General features: G+C 36.9%; 1 protein-coding gene and 1 pseudogene across 1 annotated transcript in view; both read left to right on the forward strand.

Moving 5' to 3' along the window:
• LOC102181832 (NADPH--cytochrome P450 reductase) overlaps positions 1-22,531 on the forward strand; it is a gene marked incomplete in the record, with an annotated part of 1,163,480 nt that overhangs the window by 398,151 nt on the left and 742,798 nt on the right.
• LOC102189851 lies at positions 16,875-17,795 on the forward strand (annotated as a pseudogene).

The raw sequence follows: 22,531 nt of genomic DNA on the forward strand, positions 1-22,531 counted from the left end.
AATCTCCACACTGTTCTCCATAGTGGCTGTACTGGTTTGCATTCCCACCAACAGTGTAAGAAGATTCTCTTTTCTCCCTTTTCTCCTCTCCAGCATTTACTGTTCATAGACTTTTTGATAGCAGCCATTCTGACCAGGATTAGATGGTACCTCATTGTGGTTTTGATTTGCATTTCTCTAATAATGAGTGATGTTGAGCATCTTTTCATATGTTTGTTAGCTATCTGTATGTCTTCTTTGGAGAAGTTTCTGTTTAAATTTTGGCCCATTTTTTGATTGGGTTGTTAATTTTTTTGGTATTGAGCTGCATGAACTGCCTGTATATCTTTGAGATTACTTTTTTGTAAGTCGCTTCCTTTGCTATTATTTTCTCCTATTCTGAAGGGTGTCTTTTCACCTTGTTTATAGTTCCCTTCGTTGTGCAAAAGATTTTAAGTTTAATTAGGTCCCATTTGTTTATTTTTGCTTTTATTTCCATAAGTCTAGGAGGTGGGTCATAGAGGACCCTGCTGTGATTTATGTCGGAGAGTATTTTGCCTATGTTCTCTTCTAGGAGTTTTATAGTTTCTGGTCTTACATTTAGATCGTTAATCCATTTTGAATTTATTTTTGTATATGGTGTTAGAAAGTGATCTAGTTTCATTCTTTTACAAGTGGTTGACCTGTTTTCACAGCACCACTTGTTAAAGTGATTGTCCTTTCTCCATTGTATATTCTTGCCTCCTTTGTCAAAAATAAGTTGTCCATAGGTGTGTGGATTTATCTCTGGGCTTCCTATTTTGTTCACTGATCTATATTTGTGTCAGTACCATACTTTCTTGATGACTGCAGCTTTGTAGTATAGTCTGAAGTTAAGCAGGTTGATTCCTGCATTTCCAATCTTCTTTCCCAAGATTGCTTTCAAGTTAAAAAAAAAATCAGCTAAAACAATTCTTCTGGAAAATCTCTGATTCCATTTTGATGGATATATCCCTATACTATAGCTCTTAAGCTCTGTGATTATCCTTATAACTTCATACATGGATCTGTAATTATCTGTTCCCTAGTCTTAGTCATGAGGGCAAGTAACTCTACTTTATTTAACTTGGCAATTACAAAGTCAAAAACACATTGGACATGAAAATTTTCTCTACATACATTCTTTTAATTGAATTTATAGCAAAAGATGAAAATTATAATTCATTTAAAAGTTTTCCCAAAGTTTTGTAGGTACACTGCTTCTAACATGTGAAGATAGCACCTGTACAGACTATAAGGAACCAAGGAACAAGTAACTTATTTCATCCTCTTGGGCCTCACACATAATCCAAAGGAGCAGAAAGTCCTTTTTGTTATTTTCTTATTCTTCTACGTTTTGATTGTAGTGGGAAATCTGCTTATTGTTGTGACTTTAGCTGTCAGTAAGACCCTGAACTCACCAATGCACTTTTTCTTGCTAGTTTATCATTTATAAATTTAGTTTATTCCTGTTCTGCTTCCCCCAGATTGATTTCAGACTTGTTCTTTGGAGAAAACACCATAGCCTTTGAATCCTGTATGACCCAATTGTTTACAGAGCAATTTTTTGGTGGATCTGAGATACCTCTTCTGTTGGTGACGGCCTATGACCTCTATGTGGCCATCTGTAAGCCCTTGCATTATTGGTGATCATGAGGAAAAGGATATGTGTTATACTGCTGCTAGTATACTGTGTTGGAGGTTTTCAGCAGTCAATTATTCAAGTTAGCACTGTTTATGGGCTCCCTTTTTGTGGTCCCAATATCACTGATCACTTTATGTGTGACATGTTCCCCTTATTGAAACTTATCTGTGCTGACACCTTTGTCATTGGCATCTTCATTGTGGCCAATGGGGGACTGACCTGCACTCTTGTTTTTCTGCTTTTACTCGTATCTTATGGAGTCATCCTGCACTCTCTGAAGACCTGAGTCAGGACGGGAGGCAGAAAGCCCTCCAGACCTGTGGTTCCCACATCACTGTGGTTGTCTGCTTCATTGTTCCCTGTATTTTCATGTATGCAAGACCTGCTAAGATCTTCCCCATTGACAAACCATTGAGAATGTTTTATATAGTCATAAGTCCCATGACAAACCCATTAATCTACAGTCTAAGAAGCTCTGAGATCATGAATGCTATAAAGAAGCTCTGGACAGAAAAAGTGAGATCAAGCTGTAACTAAGTGCATTATGCATTACAGAGAGAGTAGTTTAACACTAGGAATTTAGTTCAAATATCAAAGTCTATTATTCTGATATAACCTCTCCTTTTCTCTGAATAATTTATTAGAAGTTTTATTAAAGAATAAAATTTATGTTTATGTTATTAATGGTAGTTTCCCTCCTTGAATATAAACATTAATGTCTAGTTCATCACTGCAACTGGAAAGGTGAAATTCATTTAAAATAGTCAGTAAGTAATATGCAATGCATTTGTCAGTATTACAAAAATAATTAACTATTATGCATTACTTTATTACTTCCATTTCTTGTAACTAGATTCTTATTTTTTATAGTCACTTTTAATTTTACCAATTAAAATATTTAATACTATATTCTATCCTCTTCTTTCACTTTCATTTGTTACATATGAAAATTTACTGTAACATTTTCCTTTGCATAGAAAATTGAAAAGTATGATGGACAATAATAAATGTTAAAAAATAGAATCCCTACAAAATAGAATCATATAAAATATACCTCCTGTTCACCCAATATCAGAGTTTCCCAGTTTTTCCAGATGCAGTCACTATACTGTTTTTGCTGCTGCTGCTGCTAAGTCACTTCAGTAGTGTCCGATTCTGTGAAACCCCATAGATGGCAGTCCACGAGGCTCCTCTGTTTCTAAGATTCCTCAAATAATAATTTTTGCAAAAAAAGCATATTTTCATGTGTGTTTGCCTATATGTCTCTGTTAATAAATTTTGCTTTTTGCAACTCAGTTTTCTGAAGATCTTTCCATACAGTCTTCACAGATCTAACTCATTATAGTTCCTGCCAGGTTCCAGCCCTGGTGGATCCAGGGAATTCGAAGCGGGGAGAGAGTCAGCATCTGAGAAATTAATTGCTTAATTAAAGATATGGAGGGAGATTAGAAAGAAATAGTGTAGTAGGAAAATAAGTGGAGTAAAGAGGCTGAATAACTTGGTTTACATGGAAAACCAATAAAGTTCCAAGACAAGGAAATTACACCATCTATGTAGGCCACCGGCACCCGCTTGAATAGCGGAGGGTGCCCTGCCTCGGGCTCTCTCTCATGTGGGTCTTAGAAGCCAGGGCAAATAAGTAGACACGATGAGCCTCCATGCTCCAGATGGGAATTCAGCCAGAAAAGCGAGAAAAGAACGACATGGGGGAGCCAAACATTGGTGCCATACCCACAACTTTATTTTCAAAAGCAGCTTATATATGCCAAGTTGTAAGAAATAATGGAATATGCAGAGTTATGCAGGGACAGCAGTCCTGACCCTTATTGAGACCAGGCTTTCCTCTTGTATACCTTCCCGTATACGGAAGGTCCCAGGTGGTTTTACATCATCTTCTGGCCAGCGGGCCTGTTAACATTTTTATGGCTCTTCTGTCCAGGATCCAAATTGGCGAATCTGCATCCTGTGGAAAAAATACAAGCACATCCTTGACCACCAGTTAATAATGGGTCGGGACCTCTCCATTGTCTGGAGAGGAGGTCCTTCCACTTTACCAATGGCTTTGCATTTTGTTGTTCCAGACGAATCAGCATTTAGGTTATTTATTACAAAGAGAGCATGTTATAAAATCTGATGGGGAGAACTATACTTAAATCCTCCCCCCCCTTTTTTTTAATTTTGAGTTAACAAAGCATGTGAGGGTAAATGATGCAAAATTTGACCGCAATAGTTTCCTATGGCAATCTGCCTATCTTCATCAAACATTAAATGAGCATCAAGCTGCTCCTTATTATATGGAATTACAATTTTTGATGACTCTTTACCAAATAATTCAATACTCCGCTTTCTTCTCTTTAATATCAAAGTAGCTATCAGCCCTGGATAAGAAGCCACTGCTTTTGTAGCTTGAGTGAGAAGATGGACCCACTCTAGGGGGCCACTTTGCCATAAAACTAGTTTTTTTTTTTTGGTCTGGCTACCCCAATTACACCTATGGGGGTTTATGGCAAAGGAATTGTCAAGCAGTTGTCAATTTAATTTTTAAAACTTTTAAAATTTGTGTTTTAATGACATGAATTTAGGGATATGTTAATTTAGGTCTAATGTTTAGTTTAGGTCTCTGTATAAATTTAAATAATAAATGTATAACCTCCTTATCTCATTTAGGTATACAGATATATCTAAATAATGTATTTATATATGTATTTATATATGGCAATAAGTATAAATTTATTGACATATAATATATATAAATCAATATACTTGAATTAATCTTTATAATTAATATATTAATTAATATTATTGCAGCAATACAACATGCACACAACTAATACCAACCAACACAAACCAATGTACTATAATAATATATGTCATACATACACAATATAATTATACAGTATATATAATATACATACCATCACAGCACACCAATCTATACCAATTAATAGCCACATACATATTATATTACTGCAATATATAGATTATATATATAATATAATTATATGGTATATATTTAATATGTATACATATAGTATACATATTAATTTATATACGAGTTAATAAAGTATAAATAGAATTAGGTATACCTTTATTATATTTTATTTATATCCATACCTAATTAGGCAAACTGTAATTAGGCAAATATATTTATATTTAAATATATCATGTATTTATAACAATATATAAAGTATTGTTAATTGTACCGCCTGTTGTTTACTAAGAATTTGAGAAAACCCTTCTCCGAGCAACTCCTATGTGAGACCGCACATCCCTCCCCCATAGGGTAAAGGGGAGAGTAGGAAGTACATAGGGTTGGAAAGTCCCACAGGTGTCCTCAAACTGCCAATTTAATATTTTTGTGCTTTTAACTACTGTGGGGGGTTGATAAACATTTATGGTATATGAAAATCTGATTAAAGAAACTTTCATTTGTATACTTTTATTGGTATTCAATAAACATAATTTAATTTGAGTATCACCCATGTTTAAATGATTTGCAGTCCTTTTTCATGAATTGCCTATTTTGAAATTTTTCTGTGTATTTGATTGCAACTTTTCCATACTGATTTTATGATTGAATTATACACTAGTTATCCAATTTACCCTGTGTTCGGTTATTATTTTTTCTGCTTGTGATTTCTTTTTAAAATTTTTTAATACTGTGCAGAATATTTATTGGGCTGCATAAATATTTTATATTTACATAATTGATTCTATTAATTTTTTTGCCTCTATGTCTTGAATTTGTCTATCTCATTGTTACCAAAATATTCTTCATAGTTTTCAACACTTAATTTTTTAAGTCTTTCTGTTGTTTTACATTTTATGTTTACATTTTCCTTTGATATAAGAAGATAAGTAGGGGTTACATTTTACTTATTTTTCTAGATTGTCATTATTATAGATGCATAATTATTTTTCCCCATGGCTTTGATATCCTAACTTTGTATTACAAAATATGGCATGTGTTTGCATCAAATTCATTCCTTCACTGGCTTCCATTTATGTCTTTATTCCTGTGCCCTTTAACTTAATTTAATTGTGTGTATTTGATTTAGGATATATTTTATTATCTAAAAATCTAGGACTGCTTCATTGCTATTTTTTTATCAGGACTATGTCTATTTTTTCATATTTGTATTTTTTTTCCTTTTTTTTTTTCACTTTACAATAGTGTACTGGTTTTGGATACATCAAAATGAATCCACCACAGGTATACACGTGTTCCCCTTCCTGAACCTCCCTCCTTTCTCCCTCCCCATACGATCGCTCTGGGTTGTCTCAGTGCACCAGGCCCAAACATCCAGTATCATGCATTGAACCCGGAACTGGCGATTCGTTTCATATATGATATTATACATGTTTCAGTGCCTTTCTCCCAAATCATCCCACACTCTCCCTCTCCCACAGAGTCCAAAAGACTGTTCTATACATCTATGTTTCTTTTGCTGTCTCGCATACAGGGTTATCATCACCAACTTTCTAAATTCCATATATATGTGTTAGTATACTGTATTGCTGTTTTTCTTTCTGGCTTACTTCACTCTGTATAATAGGCTCCAGTTTCATTCACCTCATTAGAACTGATTCAAATGTATTCTTTTTAATGACTGCATAATATTCCATTACATATATGTACCACAGCTTTCTTATCCATTCATCTGCTGATGGACATCTGTAGTTTAAGATTAAATTTCAATAAGCTAGCCTGGTAAAAACTACATTGAGTTAGTATTTTGAGTAAAATTTGATTGAGAAAGCATCTGCATCTTCAGAGAATTGAGAATTCCTATCCACAAGCTAAATGGTATCAGATCCATCAGAGAAAGGTTGGAATGAAGATTTATGCCACCTGTTTGTGGTCATATTGCATACACCTTATTCAAGAATATGTGAAATAAAAAATCTCCAGATTTGAAAAATATTTACATCTGGTAATTGGATGAGGGAACATGATTTTCCTGAGTTGAATTTTCAGGTGATTTGGTTCAGGCCTCTGTTCACCAGACCTAGATTATTTCTTATCATTATCATTGTCATCTTAGTCTGCATGGGTTGCCATCACAAAATACTATAGACTGTGGAGCTTAAACAACAGACATTTATTTCCTAATAGTTCTGCAGGCTGATGTCCAAGATCAAGGCAATTGCTAGGTTAGTCTCTGGTGAATCCTCTCTTTCTACCTTGCATTGGGCACCTTCTCACCCTGTCCTTGCATGGCCTTTCTTCTGTGTACTTGTGGAAGAGAAAGTTCTTTGTCCCCTCCACTTCTTATAAGGATGCAAGTTCTATCAGATTGGGACTGACCCTTATGATCTCAAGGAGTACAAGCTATTTCAGTTGCCATTTCAAGGTTTCCAAGCCTAGGTACTAGATGGAGGAGTGAATAATCTTTTAGATGACCTCAGTCTGATAATTTCTAACTTCCATCTTGAGAGAGGTGGAGCCAGAAGTATTTAGCTGAATGGATCGAATTCTTGACCCAGTGAAATAATCTGATATAATAAAGTGAATGTTGGTGTTTCAAGTAGTTTTATTTTTTTTCAGATGTCACAATAGTATCCGAAACACTTTAGTAATTTAGACACTATGCTATTGGCTCATGGATATGTGCACTGACTGAACAAAAGAGAAAGCTAAGAAACAGAATGATAAATATACAGATTTTTGTATCTGGAAGTAATGGTGTTTCAGGGGATGGGAGAAAATGGTTATTCACTATATGTACTTGGAAGATTTATTTTTTAAAAAAACAATCATGATTTATTTATTTATTTATTTTTATTGGCTGCGCCACAGGGCACAGCCTTGTGAGGTGAGGTTAGTTCCTCACCCAGGTTTTGAACCTGTACCCTTGCATTGGAAGCACAGAGTCTTAACCACTGCACTGCCAGGGAAGTCCCTATTTATCCTTATGATAGGAAAGTGTGTTTTCACTTCACATTATACTTTGAAGAGTTTAGTCTATATGGGTTATAAATGTAAATGTGAAATAAATAACTTTAAAATGCTTAAAGATAATTATCTTTATAAGCTTGAGGCAGGGAAGGTCTTTGAGAACTAAAATGCAGAGAACTTTCATCCTGAATCTAGTTTCCATATTCCGACATAATAGAATAGGTAGTTAATCCTTGATTCCAACCATGTTCACTGCAGTATACAGGTGTGAATTCCCCTAATTCATAATTTGGAAGTGTGTAGTACAGTGAATTAAATATTTCCCTTTCAGATCCTTCATAGAAATGTTGGAATGAAGACTTATATCACCTATGTGTGGTCATATTGCAAGCATCTTATTCCATAATACAAGAAGATTCATTCAGAAATTGCTTTGCAGTCCTCCCCACGCTGAGTTGATGCTCAAGCCTTGTTGGTCTGTTAAGATGATGGAGATTGAGGGGAGGGCAGGGTTTATGCATCTGGGGCCAAACACATGCCCAGTCTTGGTTGCCTTAAGAGTCTCACTAGTAAGGTCAGTGTAGGCTTGCAGTGGGGACTTTAAAATGACCCTAATTGATTGGCTATGGTCTGTGGTCCTTCTTAAATTAGCACTAACCTCCTTTCTCTGCCCCACTGCCTCCCAGATACACTATGGAGTTAACTAGTTTTGTGATCATATTATAATGGGAATATTTATACAGTAGCCTCTTCAGTCTTAAGATTTTAGTAATTTTCATTCCAAAAATGCCTGGTGTGATGCTTTATAGTCCATAAAGTGGTTCAAAGGCACAAGGTCATGGCCCCTCTCATAGCAGTTGAATGTGCACTGAAATATTTTTCTATGATTTTTTAAAAAATAAAATTACAATAGAAAAATAAACTGTTTTAACATGTAAGGTCATGACAGTTTATGTATTTATATCTGAAATGAGATTTCTATAAACTTGTATTTGTGTACAGAATTCTCAGTGAATTTATATATTGTGACATTTTTATTCAAGATTGAGATATGGATTATGGTTAACAGTAAAAGCTAAAATGGGATCATTTACTTTGTCTAAAATGCTGCACTGTGCACGTTTGGAAATGTATATTAATTTCCTGTATATAATATCTTGAGTTTGTTTATACCTCCAAGTTTTTACACCGAAGATAAATTAGCTTTAATTACATTAGAAACTTGTTTTTTTAAAGGGAATAAGCTGTTGGGCTAAATCTGTATAAATGTTCTTTTTATTTTCTGGATGTACAATGAAAGTTTATACTTGTATTTCACTGCATCGTATCTGATTGCAGAAATTAAAGCACAATTTACAATACTGTAAAAAAAAAAGTCTCTGGATTTTGGGGGAAAAAGTGTGTGTGTATACTCAGTCCTGTCTAGCTCTTTGCAGCCCCATGGACTGTAGCTGCTCTGTGCACGAAATTTCCAGGCAAGAATACTGGAACAAGTTGCCATTTCCTATTCCAGGGAATCTATCTTCCTCAGCAATCAAGTCGTCATCTCTTGTGTCTCCTGCATTGGCAGATGGATTCTTTACCATTGCACCAACTGAGGGGCCCAAAAATCTTTACACCAGGTAATTAGATGTGTGATGTGCTTAGTCACTCAATCGTGTCTGACTCTTTGCGACCCCATGGACTGTAGCCTGGTAGGCTCCTCTGTCCATGGGATGCTCCAGGCAAGAATATTTGATTGGATTACCATGCCCTCTTCCAGGGATCTTCCCAACTAGGGATCAATCGCAGGTCTCCTGCAGTGCAGGCAGATTCTTTACCATCAGAGTCACCGAGGAAACCTGGTAATTAGATAAGGGGCCATGATTTTCCTGAACTAAATTCTGGTGTTTCAATTCAGGCCTCTGTTCACCAAATCCAGATTACTCTTTTTTTTATCATCATCATTGTCACCTTAGTCTACCTGAGCTCTTTTCAAAATACTGTTTATCCTCTGGAGGCTAGAGCCTGTGTGATTTGCATGTGTGTTCTTTGACGCTGGAGTCTGCTTCTTGCAGGACTCTTGGCTGCAGAGCTTGTAGTGAGGCTCAGACTCCTGATTTCTTGAGGAGAAACTACAACTGTTATTGCCATCCTGTGTGGTTCACCCACTTGGGGGCATGGTCTTGACTATGTTGTGTCTTCAGTCTTCCTACCTGTTTGCTGTGGTTTGTTCTTTATATCATATCTTTTGCTGTAGGGGATAATCCTGCTAGTCTTCACATTGTTCTCTTTAGTAATTGTTCTACATTATTATTATGTGTGTGTGCTCAAGTCATATCTGACTCTTTGTGACCCCATGAACTATAGCCCCCCAGGCTCCTCTGTCCATGGGATTTTCCAGGTAAGAATACCGGAGCAAGTTGCCGTTTCCTACTCTAGGAATCTCCCTGACTCAGGCATAGAACCTGCATCTCTTGTGTTTCCTGCGTTAGCCACTGGAAAAGTGGTATCCCCACGGAATGAAGTGATCTCAGGGTTTTCCTACCCTGCATGTTGGCTACTCTCTCCTATATGCCAGTCTTTATGCCAAAGCCACACTGCTGTCATCACCATTGTTTTGTCATATGTTATAGAACCAGGGATAGGAAATCCACCAATCTGTTCTTTTTTCAAGATTGTTCTGCTGATTTAGATTCCCTTGAGATTTCATATGAATTTTAGGATGAAGGTTTCTATTTGTACAAAAAATATTGGGGGATTTATAATTTATAATATCCCTAATAAATTATTAGGGATTGCATTAAATCTATAGATTCACTTTAGGTAGCATTGACATCTTAATAATATTAAATAGTCCAGATCATCAGTCCAGAAAATAAATGTTTTTCATTTATTTGTGTCTTCTGTAATATCTTTTAGCAACATATTTGATCTTTGGGCTGTTCATTAATAGTATAGAAATTCAACATTCATTCACAATAAAAAGTGCTCTCAAGAAACTGGGTATAGAAACAGTGTACCTCACTCAACATAATAAAAACTGTATAGAACAGTTCCATAGCTCACATTAGACTCAGCATTGGAACACTGAAATCTTTCTTGTTAAAAATCAGGAGCAACATAAAAGTGCAACCACTTACCACTTAAAGAAAACAAATATAAAGTACTGTAAAAGGTTTCCTTTGAAATTTTTTTGTTTTCTACATATAGATCATATCATCTTCAAAGTGAAACAATTTTATAATTAATTATATTTTACTGTCTGTAACAGTGATTCCAATGGTAGCCACTCTCTGGTGTTTGAATCTCAACTTAAACACCACCTTTTAGAAAATATTTACTCCAATTACATTATCATAGTGTTGAGAGGGTAACAGGCAGGAAGGCCAGAGGTCCCCAAGGGCCAGGAGGAAATAAACTGCAACTGGCAGATTTTCTTTTTCCCCTTCTACACAAAATTAAAGACACCTGTATCATACATAGAACCTGGACTGGCGATTCATTTCAAATATGATATTATACATGGCTGGTGCACTGGGATGATCCAGAGGGATGGTATGGGGAGGGATGGGGAGGGGGTTTCAGGATGGGGAACACGTGTGCACCCATGGAGGATTTATGTTGATGTATGGCAAATCCAATATAATATTGTAAAGTAATTAGCCTCCAAATAAATAAATGTATATTTAAAAACAAATAGACACCTGGTTCTTCCTTGAGCTGCTGCTGCTACTGCTGCTACTGCTGCTAAGTCGCTTCAGTCGTGTCCAACTCTGTGCGACCCCATAGACAGCAGCCCACCAGACTCCCCCGTCCCTGGGATTCTCCAGGCAAGAACACTGGAGTGGGTTGCCATTTCCTTGTACAATGCATGAAAGTGAAAAGCGAAAGTGAAGTCGCTCAGTTGTGTCTGACTCTTAGTGATCCATGGGCTGAAGCCTACCAGGCTCCTCTGCCCATGGAATTTTCCAGGCAAAAGTACTGGAGCGGGGTGCCATTGCCTTCTCCCTGCCTTGAGCTAACCAATGTGTTATTCTTTTTTTTTTAATATGAATTTATTAACCGTGAACTCCCTGATGTTCAAGCTGGTTTTAGAAAAGGCAAAGGAACCGGAGATCAAATTGCCAACATCCAGTGGACCATGGAAAAAGCAAGAGAGTTCTAGAAAAACATCTATTTCTGCTTCATTGAATATGTGAAAGCCTTTGACTGTGTGGATCACAATAAACAGTGGAAAATTCTGAAAGTGATGGGAATACCAGACCACCTGACCTGCCTCTTGAGAAATCTGTATGCATGTCAGGAAGCAACAGTTAGAACTGGACATGGAACAATAAACTGGTTCCAAATAGGAAAAGGAGTACGTCAGGGCTGTATATTGTCACCCTGCTTATTTAACTTATACGCAGAGTACATCATGAGAAACGCTGGACTGGAAGAAACACAAGCTGGAATCAAGATTGCCAGGAGAAATATCAATAACCTCAGATATGCAAATGACACCACCCTTATGGCAGAAAGTGAAGAGGAACTGAAAAGCCTCTTGATGAAAGTGAAAGAGGAGAGCGAAAAAGTTGGCTTAAAGCTCAACATTCAGAAAACAAAGATCATGGCATCCGGTCCCATCACCTCATAGGAAATAGATGGGGAAACACTGGAAACAGTGTCAGACTGTATTTCTGGGGGCTCAAAAATCACTGCAGGTGGTGACTGCAGCCATGAAATTAAGACACTTACTCCTTGGAAGAAAAGTTATGACCAACCTAGATAGCATATTCAAAAGCAGAGACATTACTTTGCTGACTAAGGTCTGTCTAGTCAAGGCTATGGTTTTTCCTGTGGTCATGTATGGATGTGAGAGTTGGACTTTGAAGACGGCTGAGCGCCGAAGAATTGATGCTTTTGAACTGTGGTGTTGGAAAAGACTCTTGAGAGTCCCTTGGACTGCAAGGAGATCCAACCAATCCATTCTGAAGGAGATCAGCCCTGGGATTTCTTTGGAAGGAATGATGCTGAAGCTGAAACTCCAATACTTTGGCCACCTCATGCGAAGAGTTGACTCATTGGAAAAGACTCTGATGCTGGAGGGATTGGGGGCAGGAGGAGAAGGGGACAACCGAGGATGAGATGGCTGGATGGCATCACAGACTCGATGGACGTGTCTGATGAATTCTGGGAGATGGTGATGGACAGGGAGGCCTGGCGTGCTGCGATTCATGAGGTGGCAAAGAGTCGGACACGACTGAGTGACTGAACTGAACTGACTGATTACATTATGTATGGTTTTGCCATACATCAACATGAATCCGCCACAGGTATACACGTGTTCCCCATCCTGAAACCCCTCCCTCCACCCCCCTCCCCCCCGTACCATCCCTCTGGGTCGTCTCAGTGCACCAGCCCCAAGCATCCAGTATCATGCATTGAATCTGGACTGGCAATTTGTTTCATATATGATATTATACACGTTTCAATGCCATTCTCCCAAATCATCCCACCCTTGCCCTCTCCCGCAGAGTCCAAAAGACTCTTCTATACATCTGTGTCTCTTTTGTTGTCTCCCATATGTTAATGAAACTACGAATGTCCTTTGGAATTTGCCTTTCTTCAAAATGGTTCTGCCTAAGACTAACTTTTCTTTTCCCAAAACTTGGGCTGAAAATACTCAACAAACCAGTATTCCTGTCAATTGTTTTTTGGCCAGGGGAAACACACCTTGTACTATCCTATCTCAAAAGTGCATATTGTGGGAGAAGGGTCTAGTGAAACTCTCTCAGCCTTGAGGTGTCTCTCTTATCTGATGAATAGCTTTCTAATAGACATAAAACACCTTGCTATAAACCAGCAAGGGGGCAGTCTTTATTATACTTTAATAAAACTTTGTTAGACAAAATCTCCAAGTAGTCAAGCCTCATTTCTGAAAAGAAAGTGAAGTCACTCAGTCGTGTCCGACTCTTTGTGACCCGTGGACTGTAGCCCACCAGGCTCCTCTGTCCATGGGATTCTTCAGGCAAGAATACTGGAATGGGTTGCCATTTCCTTCTCCAGGAGGAATCTTCCCGACCCAGGGATCAAACCCAGGTCTCCTGGATTGCAGGCAGATGCTTTAACCTCTGAGCCACCAGGGAAGCTCATTTCTGAACCCGGATTGAAATCCTCTCCTCCAGAGGCCATGAATCCTCGCATAACACCTGGCTCGAAGCAGCAACCTTTCAGTATAATTTTTTCCTTATATTTCTGTCATAGTACCCTATTTGCTTTATTATAAGCAGTGAATAAGGCAATTTGTACTTTATTAAATTTTCTCCTGTATTGTTTGACTCATAAGAATATGAGACCCATGCAGGAAGGAATTTTTACATGATTTCCACCCTGTTTTATTAATTGCTGTGTTCTCACTCAGAGTATAGTTCCTGGCTTTAAATAGGTAATTTTAAAAAATCAGATAAATAATTAGGTATTATATCTAAATTTTAGTGAGAAAATTATTATACACTTAACCTAAGTTCAAGGTAGAATAAATTTTGTATTAAATAAAAGGAAAGAAAAATTGCTGTTGCAGGCTGGGAAATGTGTGTCTAGTTAGTCTAACTGGAACAAAATGATTGAGCTGATTATTTTTGACTCATAATAACATCATGATGGTTCTAAAATAATTTTTTTATCCATGTTACACTTTCAGACCCTAATTATGTGATTTGACCCAATAATATCTTCACATACAAACTTACTTTTAAAACTTTGTCTAAAATCCCAGTGAATTTAATTAAGAAAGAATCAATCTTGGACACAGTCCAGCTCCAAAACTCAGTGATAAATGTGGTTAGAAGGGGCAAAATGTCCGTTGATCTTTGCCCCTTTTGGAGAAAAGAAGTGACATTATTTTAAGAATTGATATAGAATTTTCAGGTGGTCCTTTGTTAGGCTGAAAACATTGAATTAAAAAAAGAAAAACAATGCAAGAATGTTTCTCAAAATCTCAAGTTGACTAGTCTGTTCTACACCATGGTATAATGAGAGGGACTAAACAACTAAATGGTATTTTTATACTTTGAAGTTGGTAGGAAAAGAAATTACTAGAGACACATTTTCTTGGGAAAAAATGAATGTTATCTTCCTTCACAACATAGGATTTGTTTATAATTTTAATCAATTGTCCTAACATGGTAAATATTTATTTTTGTGCATGCATGTGTCTATGTGTGTGTGCCCCATGAAATTTCTTTTAAATAATCTTTAGTTCAATTAAGGCAATCTTCTGAATAACCAAAAAACTTCATGAAGAAAGTGGACAGACAGCTGAAGGAAATAAAATATATCCGGAGTAATACTGCATCCTTTTGCCTTTATTGTCATACTGAATGAATAAAGAATTTGAAATTTTTATGAGTAACTTAAGAAGTCTTCCTTCAGATTGTGACCAAGACTCCACAAGGTAAGACCAACAATGAAGAGTGGGATCCAGGCTTCACAATTGTGTGACTTTTATTATGCAAGAAATTAAATTCTTTTGAAACAAGTCAAGCTTAGATTTAATTCTGGTTTTACCGTTGAAAAATATGTGATCTTGGGATAATTAATTAGATGTTTTAAGCCTTCAGTTCAGTTTCATTCAGTCCCTCAGTTGTGTCCGACTCTTTGCGACCCCGTGAATCGCAACGTGCCAGGCCTCCCTGTCCATCACCAACTCCCGGAGCTTACTCAAACTCATGTCCATCGAGTCGGTGATGCCATCCAGCCATCTCATCCTCTATCGTCCCCTTCTCCTCCTGCCCTCAATCCCTCCCAGTATCAGAGTCTTTTCCAATGAGTCAACTCTTCGCGTGAGGTGGCCAAAGTACTGGAGTTTCAGCTTTAGCATCAGTCCTTCCAATAAGCATCCAGGACTGATCTCCTTTAGAATGGACTGGTTGGATCTCCTTGCAGTCCAAGGGACTCTCAAGAGTCTTCTCCAACACTACAGTTCAAAAGCATCAATTTTTCTGTGCTCAGCTTTCTTTACAGTCCAACTCTCACATCCATATATGACCATACAAACCTTGAAAGTGAAATTGAAATCACTCAGTCGTGTCTGACTCTTTGTGACCCCATGGACTGTAGCCTACCAAGCTCCTCTATCCATGGGATTCTTCAGGCAAGAATACTAGAGTGGGTTGCCATTTCCTTCTCCAGGGGATCTTCCCAACCCAGGGGTGGAACCGGGTTTCCTGCACTGGAGGAAGAGGCTTTAACCTTTGAGCCACCAGGGAAGCCCATATACAAACCTTAGTTTCCTCAACTATGAAATGAGGATTATAGTATTTACTGCAGAATGTAAGCGTGATGTATTAAACTGTGAGTGCATGATTGGAATTTACTACAGGAGTTTTAAGAAGTGGAGTAAGATAATCAGAACAAGATTCAAAAACAGTCATACAAGCCACTTTAGGTCAACAAGTTGTTCCTGGCAGGAATAAAAGTAGAAAGACACAGCAGGAAGCTACTGAAGTTGGCCAGGAAGGAAATAAAACTTATTATGTTTTGAAAGTAAACAGAACAGAATTTGTCAAGTGTGTCAATAAATAAAATTAGAGCAATAAAGCAGTGAAGGAAATTCTAAAGTTTTTTTGTCTGAGCAATTACATGGAAGGTGGGTGCCATTTAATGAGACAGGGAACTCCTTTTATATTGTGGAAACTTTAAAATTTATTTTTATATGTATTAAACTGATATCTAGCAATCAATGTTGCCTATCAGGGTTAAAAATAAGTAAAGAGATAGGAGCTTGACACAAAATTAAAGTGCTTCAGCATTTATTGTGCAGGAAAAGGAGGAATATCCAGGTTAAAGTCCTAAGGATTCTCAATGTGATTTCAGACAGTTCAGGACAGTGACCTTCAAGTCATAGTTTGATCCACTTATACTGGCTATGGAAATTAGCTTGATTGATATCAAGTGTTGCACCTTTGTGATTTCATGTATGATGTACATTTTTAAGGAATTTTCTTCTCATCTTCTCTTGCACTTTCACTTTTCTTTTAAAACTCAGCTAAAGCTTTCTCTCCTCTGAAACGTCTTTCTTGATTCTGGTTTGATTGATATGCTTTTACACTGAACCTTGGCTTTGTGTAAATATCCTTTGGGCCTGAAATTGTCTTAATCCTCATCATGTATCATATCATGGAGAGTAGGGAACTATGCCTCATTCAACTCGGTAATCAGAATATTATGACACATTGCACACAAATACTCCACAATACTCTTTTAACTGAATAGATTAAAAAAGGTTGAGATCATAGAGCATTGTAAAAGTTTTCCTCTTGTTTTGTATGTAAACTGCTAATATGTGAAGTCAGCTCCTGTACACACTAAATGGAACCAAGGAACAGTGTAACTTACTTTGTCCTCCTGGGCCTCACACAGAATCCAAAGGAGCAGAAAGTCCTTTTTGTTCTGTTCCTGTTCTTCTACATTTTGACTATGGTGGGCAATCTGTTCATTTTTGTGACTATAACTGTCAGTAAGACCCTGAACTTGCCAAGGTACTTTTTTCTTGCCTGTTTACCATTTATAGATCTGATTTGTTCCTCTTCTATTACCCAGAGATTGATTTCAGATTTGTTCCTTGGGAAAAAACACCATATCCTTTGAATCTTGCATAACCCAGCTATTTACAGAACATTTCTTTGGTGGTCCGAGATATCTATTCTGTTGGTGATGGACTATGACTGCTATGCAGCCATCTGCAAGACCTTGCATTATTTGGTGACCATGAGGCAGAGGGTGTGTGTTGTGCTGCTGATAGTGCCCTGTTTTGGAGGTTTTCTGCACTCAATTATTCAACTTAGCACTGTTTATGGGCTCCCATTCTGTGGCCCCAATGTCACTGATCACTTTACATGTGACATGTACCCCTATTGAAACTCATCTGTACTGACACCTGTCATCAGCATCTCAGTGTTGGCTAATGGAGGACTGATGTGCATTATTTTATTTCTGCTCTTACTTGTCTCCTATGGAGCCATCCTGCATTCTCTGAAGAATCTGAGTCAGGAAAGGAGGCGGAAAGCCCTCTAGACCTGTGGTTCCCACATCACTGTGGTTGTCTGCTTCTTTTTTCCCTTCATTTTCATGTATGCGAGACCTGCTAAGACCTTCCCCATTGACAAATCAATGAGTGTGTTTTATACACTCATAAGCCCCATGCTGAACCCATTAATTTACAGTCTAAGAAATTCTGACTTGACCAATGCTATGAAGAAACTCTGGAGAAAATTATGTCTTATCAAGTAGCAAATAACTGCATTATTCATAGTGAAGAAAGTAATGTAGTTTTAAGGCCAGTCTCCTTGGAATGTAAAAGTTTTCATAAATCTGATGCAACCTTTCCATTTCTATGAATGATTTATGATGATTAGAACTAAAAACAGAACTACATGTCTGTGTATTAATAATAGTTTCTCTGCTAAAATATAACCTTTTAATGTCTGTTTTATTATTGCATCTAGAAAGCTGAAATGCAGTAGGGAATCAAAGATAATATTAGTCAATGAAATTTTTACAGTTGCACTAATTTTTACTTAATTTCTGATTTACTTTCAATACAATATCATTCTTAGTTTTATTTTAGTGATATTCTTTTATTGTATCTTTTTGATTGTAATAGTTAAAATATTTAATGCTACACAGATTATCTTTTTTGTTCAATGTTATTTGCATTGTATATGACATTTTAGGGTAATATTTAATTTTAAATAAAGTATTGAATATATTAATACATATATAATAAATTTAAGCAAAATTCAGTACTGTAGAATAAACCTTCCGAATTCATCCCAAACCAAAGCCCCTCCCATTTCTTCCAGATGGAGTCACTCAAACAATAATCTTTGCAAAAATAAATGTGTTTGTAACTGTGCTTCCGTTTATGAATTTTGCATTTTACTCCTCAGCCTCCTGAAGATCTTTACATATCAGTTTATACAGACCTAACTCATTCTCTTTCCTCATACAGCTTAACTGTGGTTTGAAGATACACTGACATTGATGTATTAAATACTGTTCATGTTTTCCTTGGTCTTTTTCTATGAGAAATAATTATACAGTGAAATCTTTTTGAAATTTTCTAAGTTTGAGTTCCTAGAAGTGGAATTTGAGTCAATTGGTATGTGTATGTATTTGTTTATTTATTTTTTAATTTATTTATTATTTTACTTTACAATACTGTATTGGTTTTGCCTTACATCTTTATATACTAAGGAATTATGTACTAAGGAAATTATCCCATTTAACACATATGTGGAATTATTATTTTTTCAGCTTGTGATTTGCTTTTGATGTTTCTATATTGGACAAAATATTTTTGGCCATGTAGAAATGTTTTTACATTTATATAATTAGATTTATCACTATGTTGTGTTTTTTATGTCTTGTTTAGAATTTCACTATTGCAATGTTACCAAAATATTCCCCACATTTTTTTCAACATTAATTTTTTAAGTCTCTTTGCTGTTTTATATTTAAATTTAAAACCATCCTCATTTCATTTAGATGTAAGGAGTTAAGTAGGGGTCAAAGTTTAATTATTTTTATAAAATATAATTATTTTCCCTCATGGCTTTTGTACTCCAACTATGCATTCTAAAATATGGCATGTGTTTTTATCCAACCCAGAACTCTTTTATCTTCAATTGGTCTCTTTATTCATGTGCAATTTAGCACAAGATGTAATTGAATTTAATTTACAATACACTTTGGTATCTGATTAGCCTAAGACTCCTTCCTTATTATTTCTTAGCAGAACTAGGTTTATTCATAGATATTTATATTTTAAAGTTAAATTTCAATAAGCTAGTCTGGTAAATCTACACTTACATAGTATTTTGAATAAGATTAACTTATTTTAACAAGCTACAAAAGGATTTTGTACCTTCAAACAATTGAGAATTATTATCCATAATCTGAGTAGGTCTTTCTACTTAAGTCTTCTTTTATGCTCATCAGGCTTACAAAGTTTCTTGCATGTAGCTTTAGTCATTTTGAATTTTTCTTTTAATGTCACTACTTGAAACTGGATCTTGTGCTCTATTACATTTTCCAAGTATCTGTACTTTAAATATAGGAATTAAAAAAAATAAGATGCAATCTTCATGGTACATCATTCATACTCTAGTTTGCATTTTACAAGTTTTGACAAATACATAAGCTGTATAGTCACCACCACAACCAATATGTAGAATGTTTCATAATTTCTGTGACATTCTAGTACATTTCACCAAAGCGTTTCCCCATGTGCCTTTGTAATCACCTCCTGGCTGCACCTCCAAGTCCTGGAAAGCACTGATCCATTTCCATTCTGTCAGTGCTGTCGTTTTCCAGAATGCCAAGTAAATTGAATCATACAGTATATAGTCTCTTTCTTCCAGATTTATTAAGGTATAATTGACGAGTTAAAACTTTGTATATTTCCTGTGTGCAATGCGATGATTTTATATACATATAAAGTGATTATCAGTACTTCCCTGGTGGCTCAGACAGTAAAGAATCTGCCTGCAATTCAGGAGACCTGGGTTCAGTGCCTGGGTCTGGGAGATCCCCTGGAGAAGGGAATGGCTACCCTCCTCAGTATTTAAGTGATTACCAAGTTCAAGTGAATTAACACATCTATTACTTAATACAATGACTTTTTTTTTTTTCCTGGTGTGTGTTAGTTTCTCAGTCATTTCCGACTCTTGGTGACCCCATGAACTGTGACCCGCCAGGCTCCTCTGTCCAAGGAGGTCTCCAGGCAAGAATGCTGGAGTGGGTTGCCATTTCATAAACCTTTTAAAATCTGCTCTCTTAGCAAACTTAAGAGTGAAAGAAGGAAGTGCAATAGGTGGCATAAAACTCAGTATTAAAAAAACTAAGATAATGGTATCTGGTTCCCATCACCTCATGGCAAACAAATAGAAGCAGTGACAGGTATTATTTTCTTGGGCTTCAAAATCACTGTGAATGGTGACTGCAGCCATGAAATTAAAAGACATCTGCTCCTTGGAAGGAAAGCTATGACAAACCTAAACAGTGTATTAAAAAGCAAAGACATCACTTTGCTGATAAAGGTCCATATAGTCAAAGCTATGTTTTTTTCAGTAGTCTTCCCAAAATAGTTTCAGCAGCTTTCTTTCCAAGGTGGCTCTCAATTGCTTCCTGCCTCTCCAGGAAACTCTCCAAGATCAGCCAGTGAGTCTGACCTAATCTTTTTTTAAGTTACTGTTTCTGCACTAGGTGTTAGAGCATGTATGATTTTGTGTGCATTCTTTCAGGTTGGCGTCTCTATTTCCCAGTCATCTTCCAGTTCTCCCCCAAGTAAGCTCTGCTAGCCCTCAAAGCGAAATTAGTTTGTGGTCTCATCTTCATGGTGCAGGGTTCCTCGAGTAGGTAACTTTATGTGGGGCTTGGACTCCTCACTTCTTGGAAATAAACTCTGCAACCGTAATTGTCATCTTGTTTATGTGTCACTTGCTTGAGTTTGAGTTGTTGTTGTTGTTGTTTTTGGTAACGCCTCACAGACACATCTGCTGGGGTTTTCTTTTCCCCAGTAATTTTTATTATTTTGGGGGGCACACAACACAGCATGTGAAATCTTTGTTCCTCAACCAAGGATTGAACTCATGCCCCCTGTAGTGGAAGCATGGAGCCTTAACTCCTGGACCACCAGAGAAGTCCCGGGAGTTATGAGTCTTAACTATACTATTAATATATCTCCACAATTCCTACCCTTTTTGTTGCAGTTCCTCCTTTATATCTTTTGTTGCAGAGGATCATTTCTGCTAGTCTTCAGGCTGTTCTCGCCAGCAGTTGCTCTGTCAACAGTTGCGATTGTGGTGTGCTCATGGAAGGAGGTGAAATCCAGGTCATGCTGAGTGGCCAGGTTGCCTCCTCTCTCCTATCTGTGTTCATGCCAGAACCACACTGCTTTGATTACCATCATTTTGTAGCATGCTTTAGAATCAAGAATAGGAACACCTGCCCAAGTTTATTCTTTTTCAAGATTGTTTTGGCTATGTGTATTCCCTTGAGATTTCATATACATTTTAAGAAAGATTTTGTTTTTCTATTTCTATGGAAAACATTTTTGAGGTTTTTACTGGAATTGCATTGAATATGTAGATCACTTTAGGTAGTATTGACATCTCAATATTCTCAATATTCCAACTTTTAAAAATTAATGTGTGTCTTTTGCAACATCTTTCAGCAACATTTTTTAGTTTTCAGCATACAAGGCTTTGCCTCCTGGTTTAAGTTTATTCTTCAGGTTATTTATTGTAAATGAAATTTTCTTAGTTTGATATTTGAGTTGTTAATTGATATTACAGCAATTCAACATTCTTTCATGATAAAACCACCCTCTAAACAAATTGAGTATAGAAGGAGTGTACTCCAACTAAATATAAAGGTTGTATATGACAGACGGAGAAGGCAATGGCACCCCATTCCAGTACTCTTGCCTGGAAAATCCCATGGATGGAGGAGCCTAGTAGGCTGCAGTCCATGGGGTCGCTAAGAGTTGGACATGACTGAGTGACTTCACTTTCACTTTTCACTTTCATGCACTGGAGAAGGAAATAGCAACCCACTCCAGTGTTCTAGCCTGGAGAATCCCAGGGACAGGGGAGCCTGGTGGGCTTCCGTCTATGGGGTTGCACAGAGTCGGACACGACTGAAGCGACTTAGCAGTAGCAGCAGCAGTATATGACAGATTCACAGCTCACATCATACTCAACATTGAAAGGTTAAAAGCTATCCCATTAAAGTCAGGAACAAGACAAGTATGTCCATACTCACTATTAGGAAGGAAATTTTACATATTTTCCTCTGTTTTATTAACTGCTAAAGAATCTGCCTGCAATACAGGAGACTAGGGTTTGATCCCTGGGTCAGGAAGATCCCCTGCAGAAGGAAATGGTAACCCACTTCAGTACTCTTGCCTGAAGAATTCCATGGAGAGAGGACCTGGCAGGCTACAGTCCAAAGGATCTCAAAGA

The sequence above is a fragment of the Capra hircus genome, chromosome 25 (genome assembly GCF_001704415.2).
Source record: "Capra hircus breed San Clemente chromosome 25, ASM170441v1, whole genome shotgun sequence".
NCBI lineage: Eukaryota > Metazoa > Chordata > Mammalia > Artiodactyla > Bovidae > Capra > Capra hircus.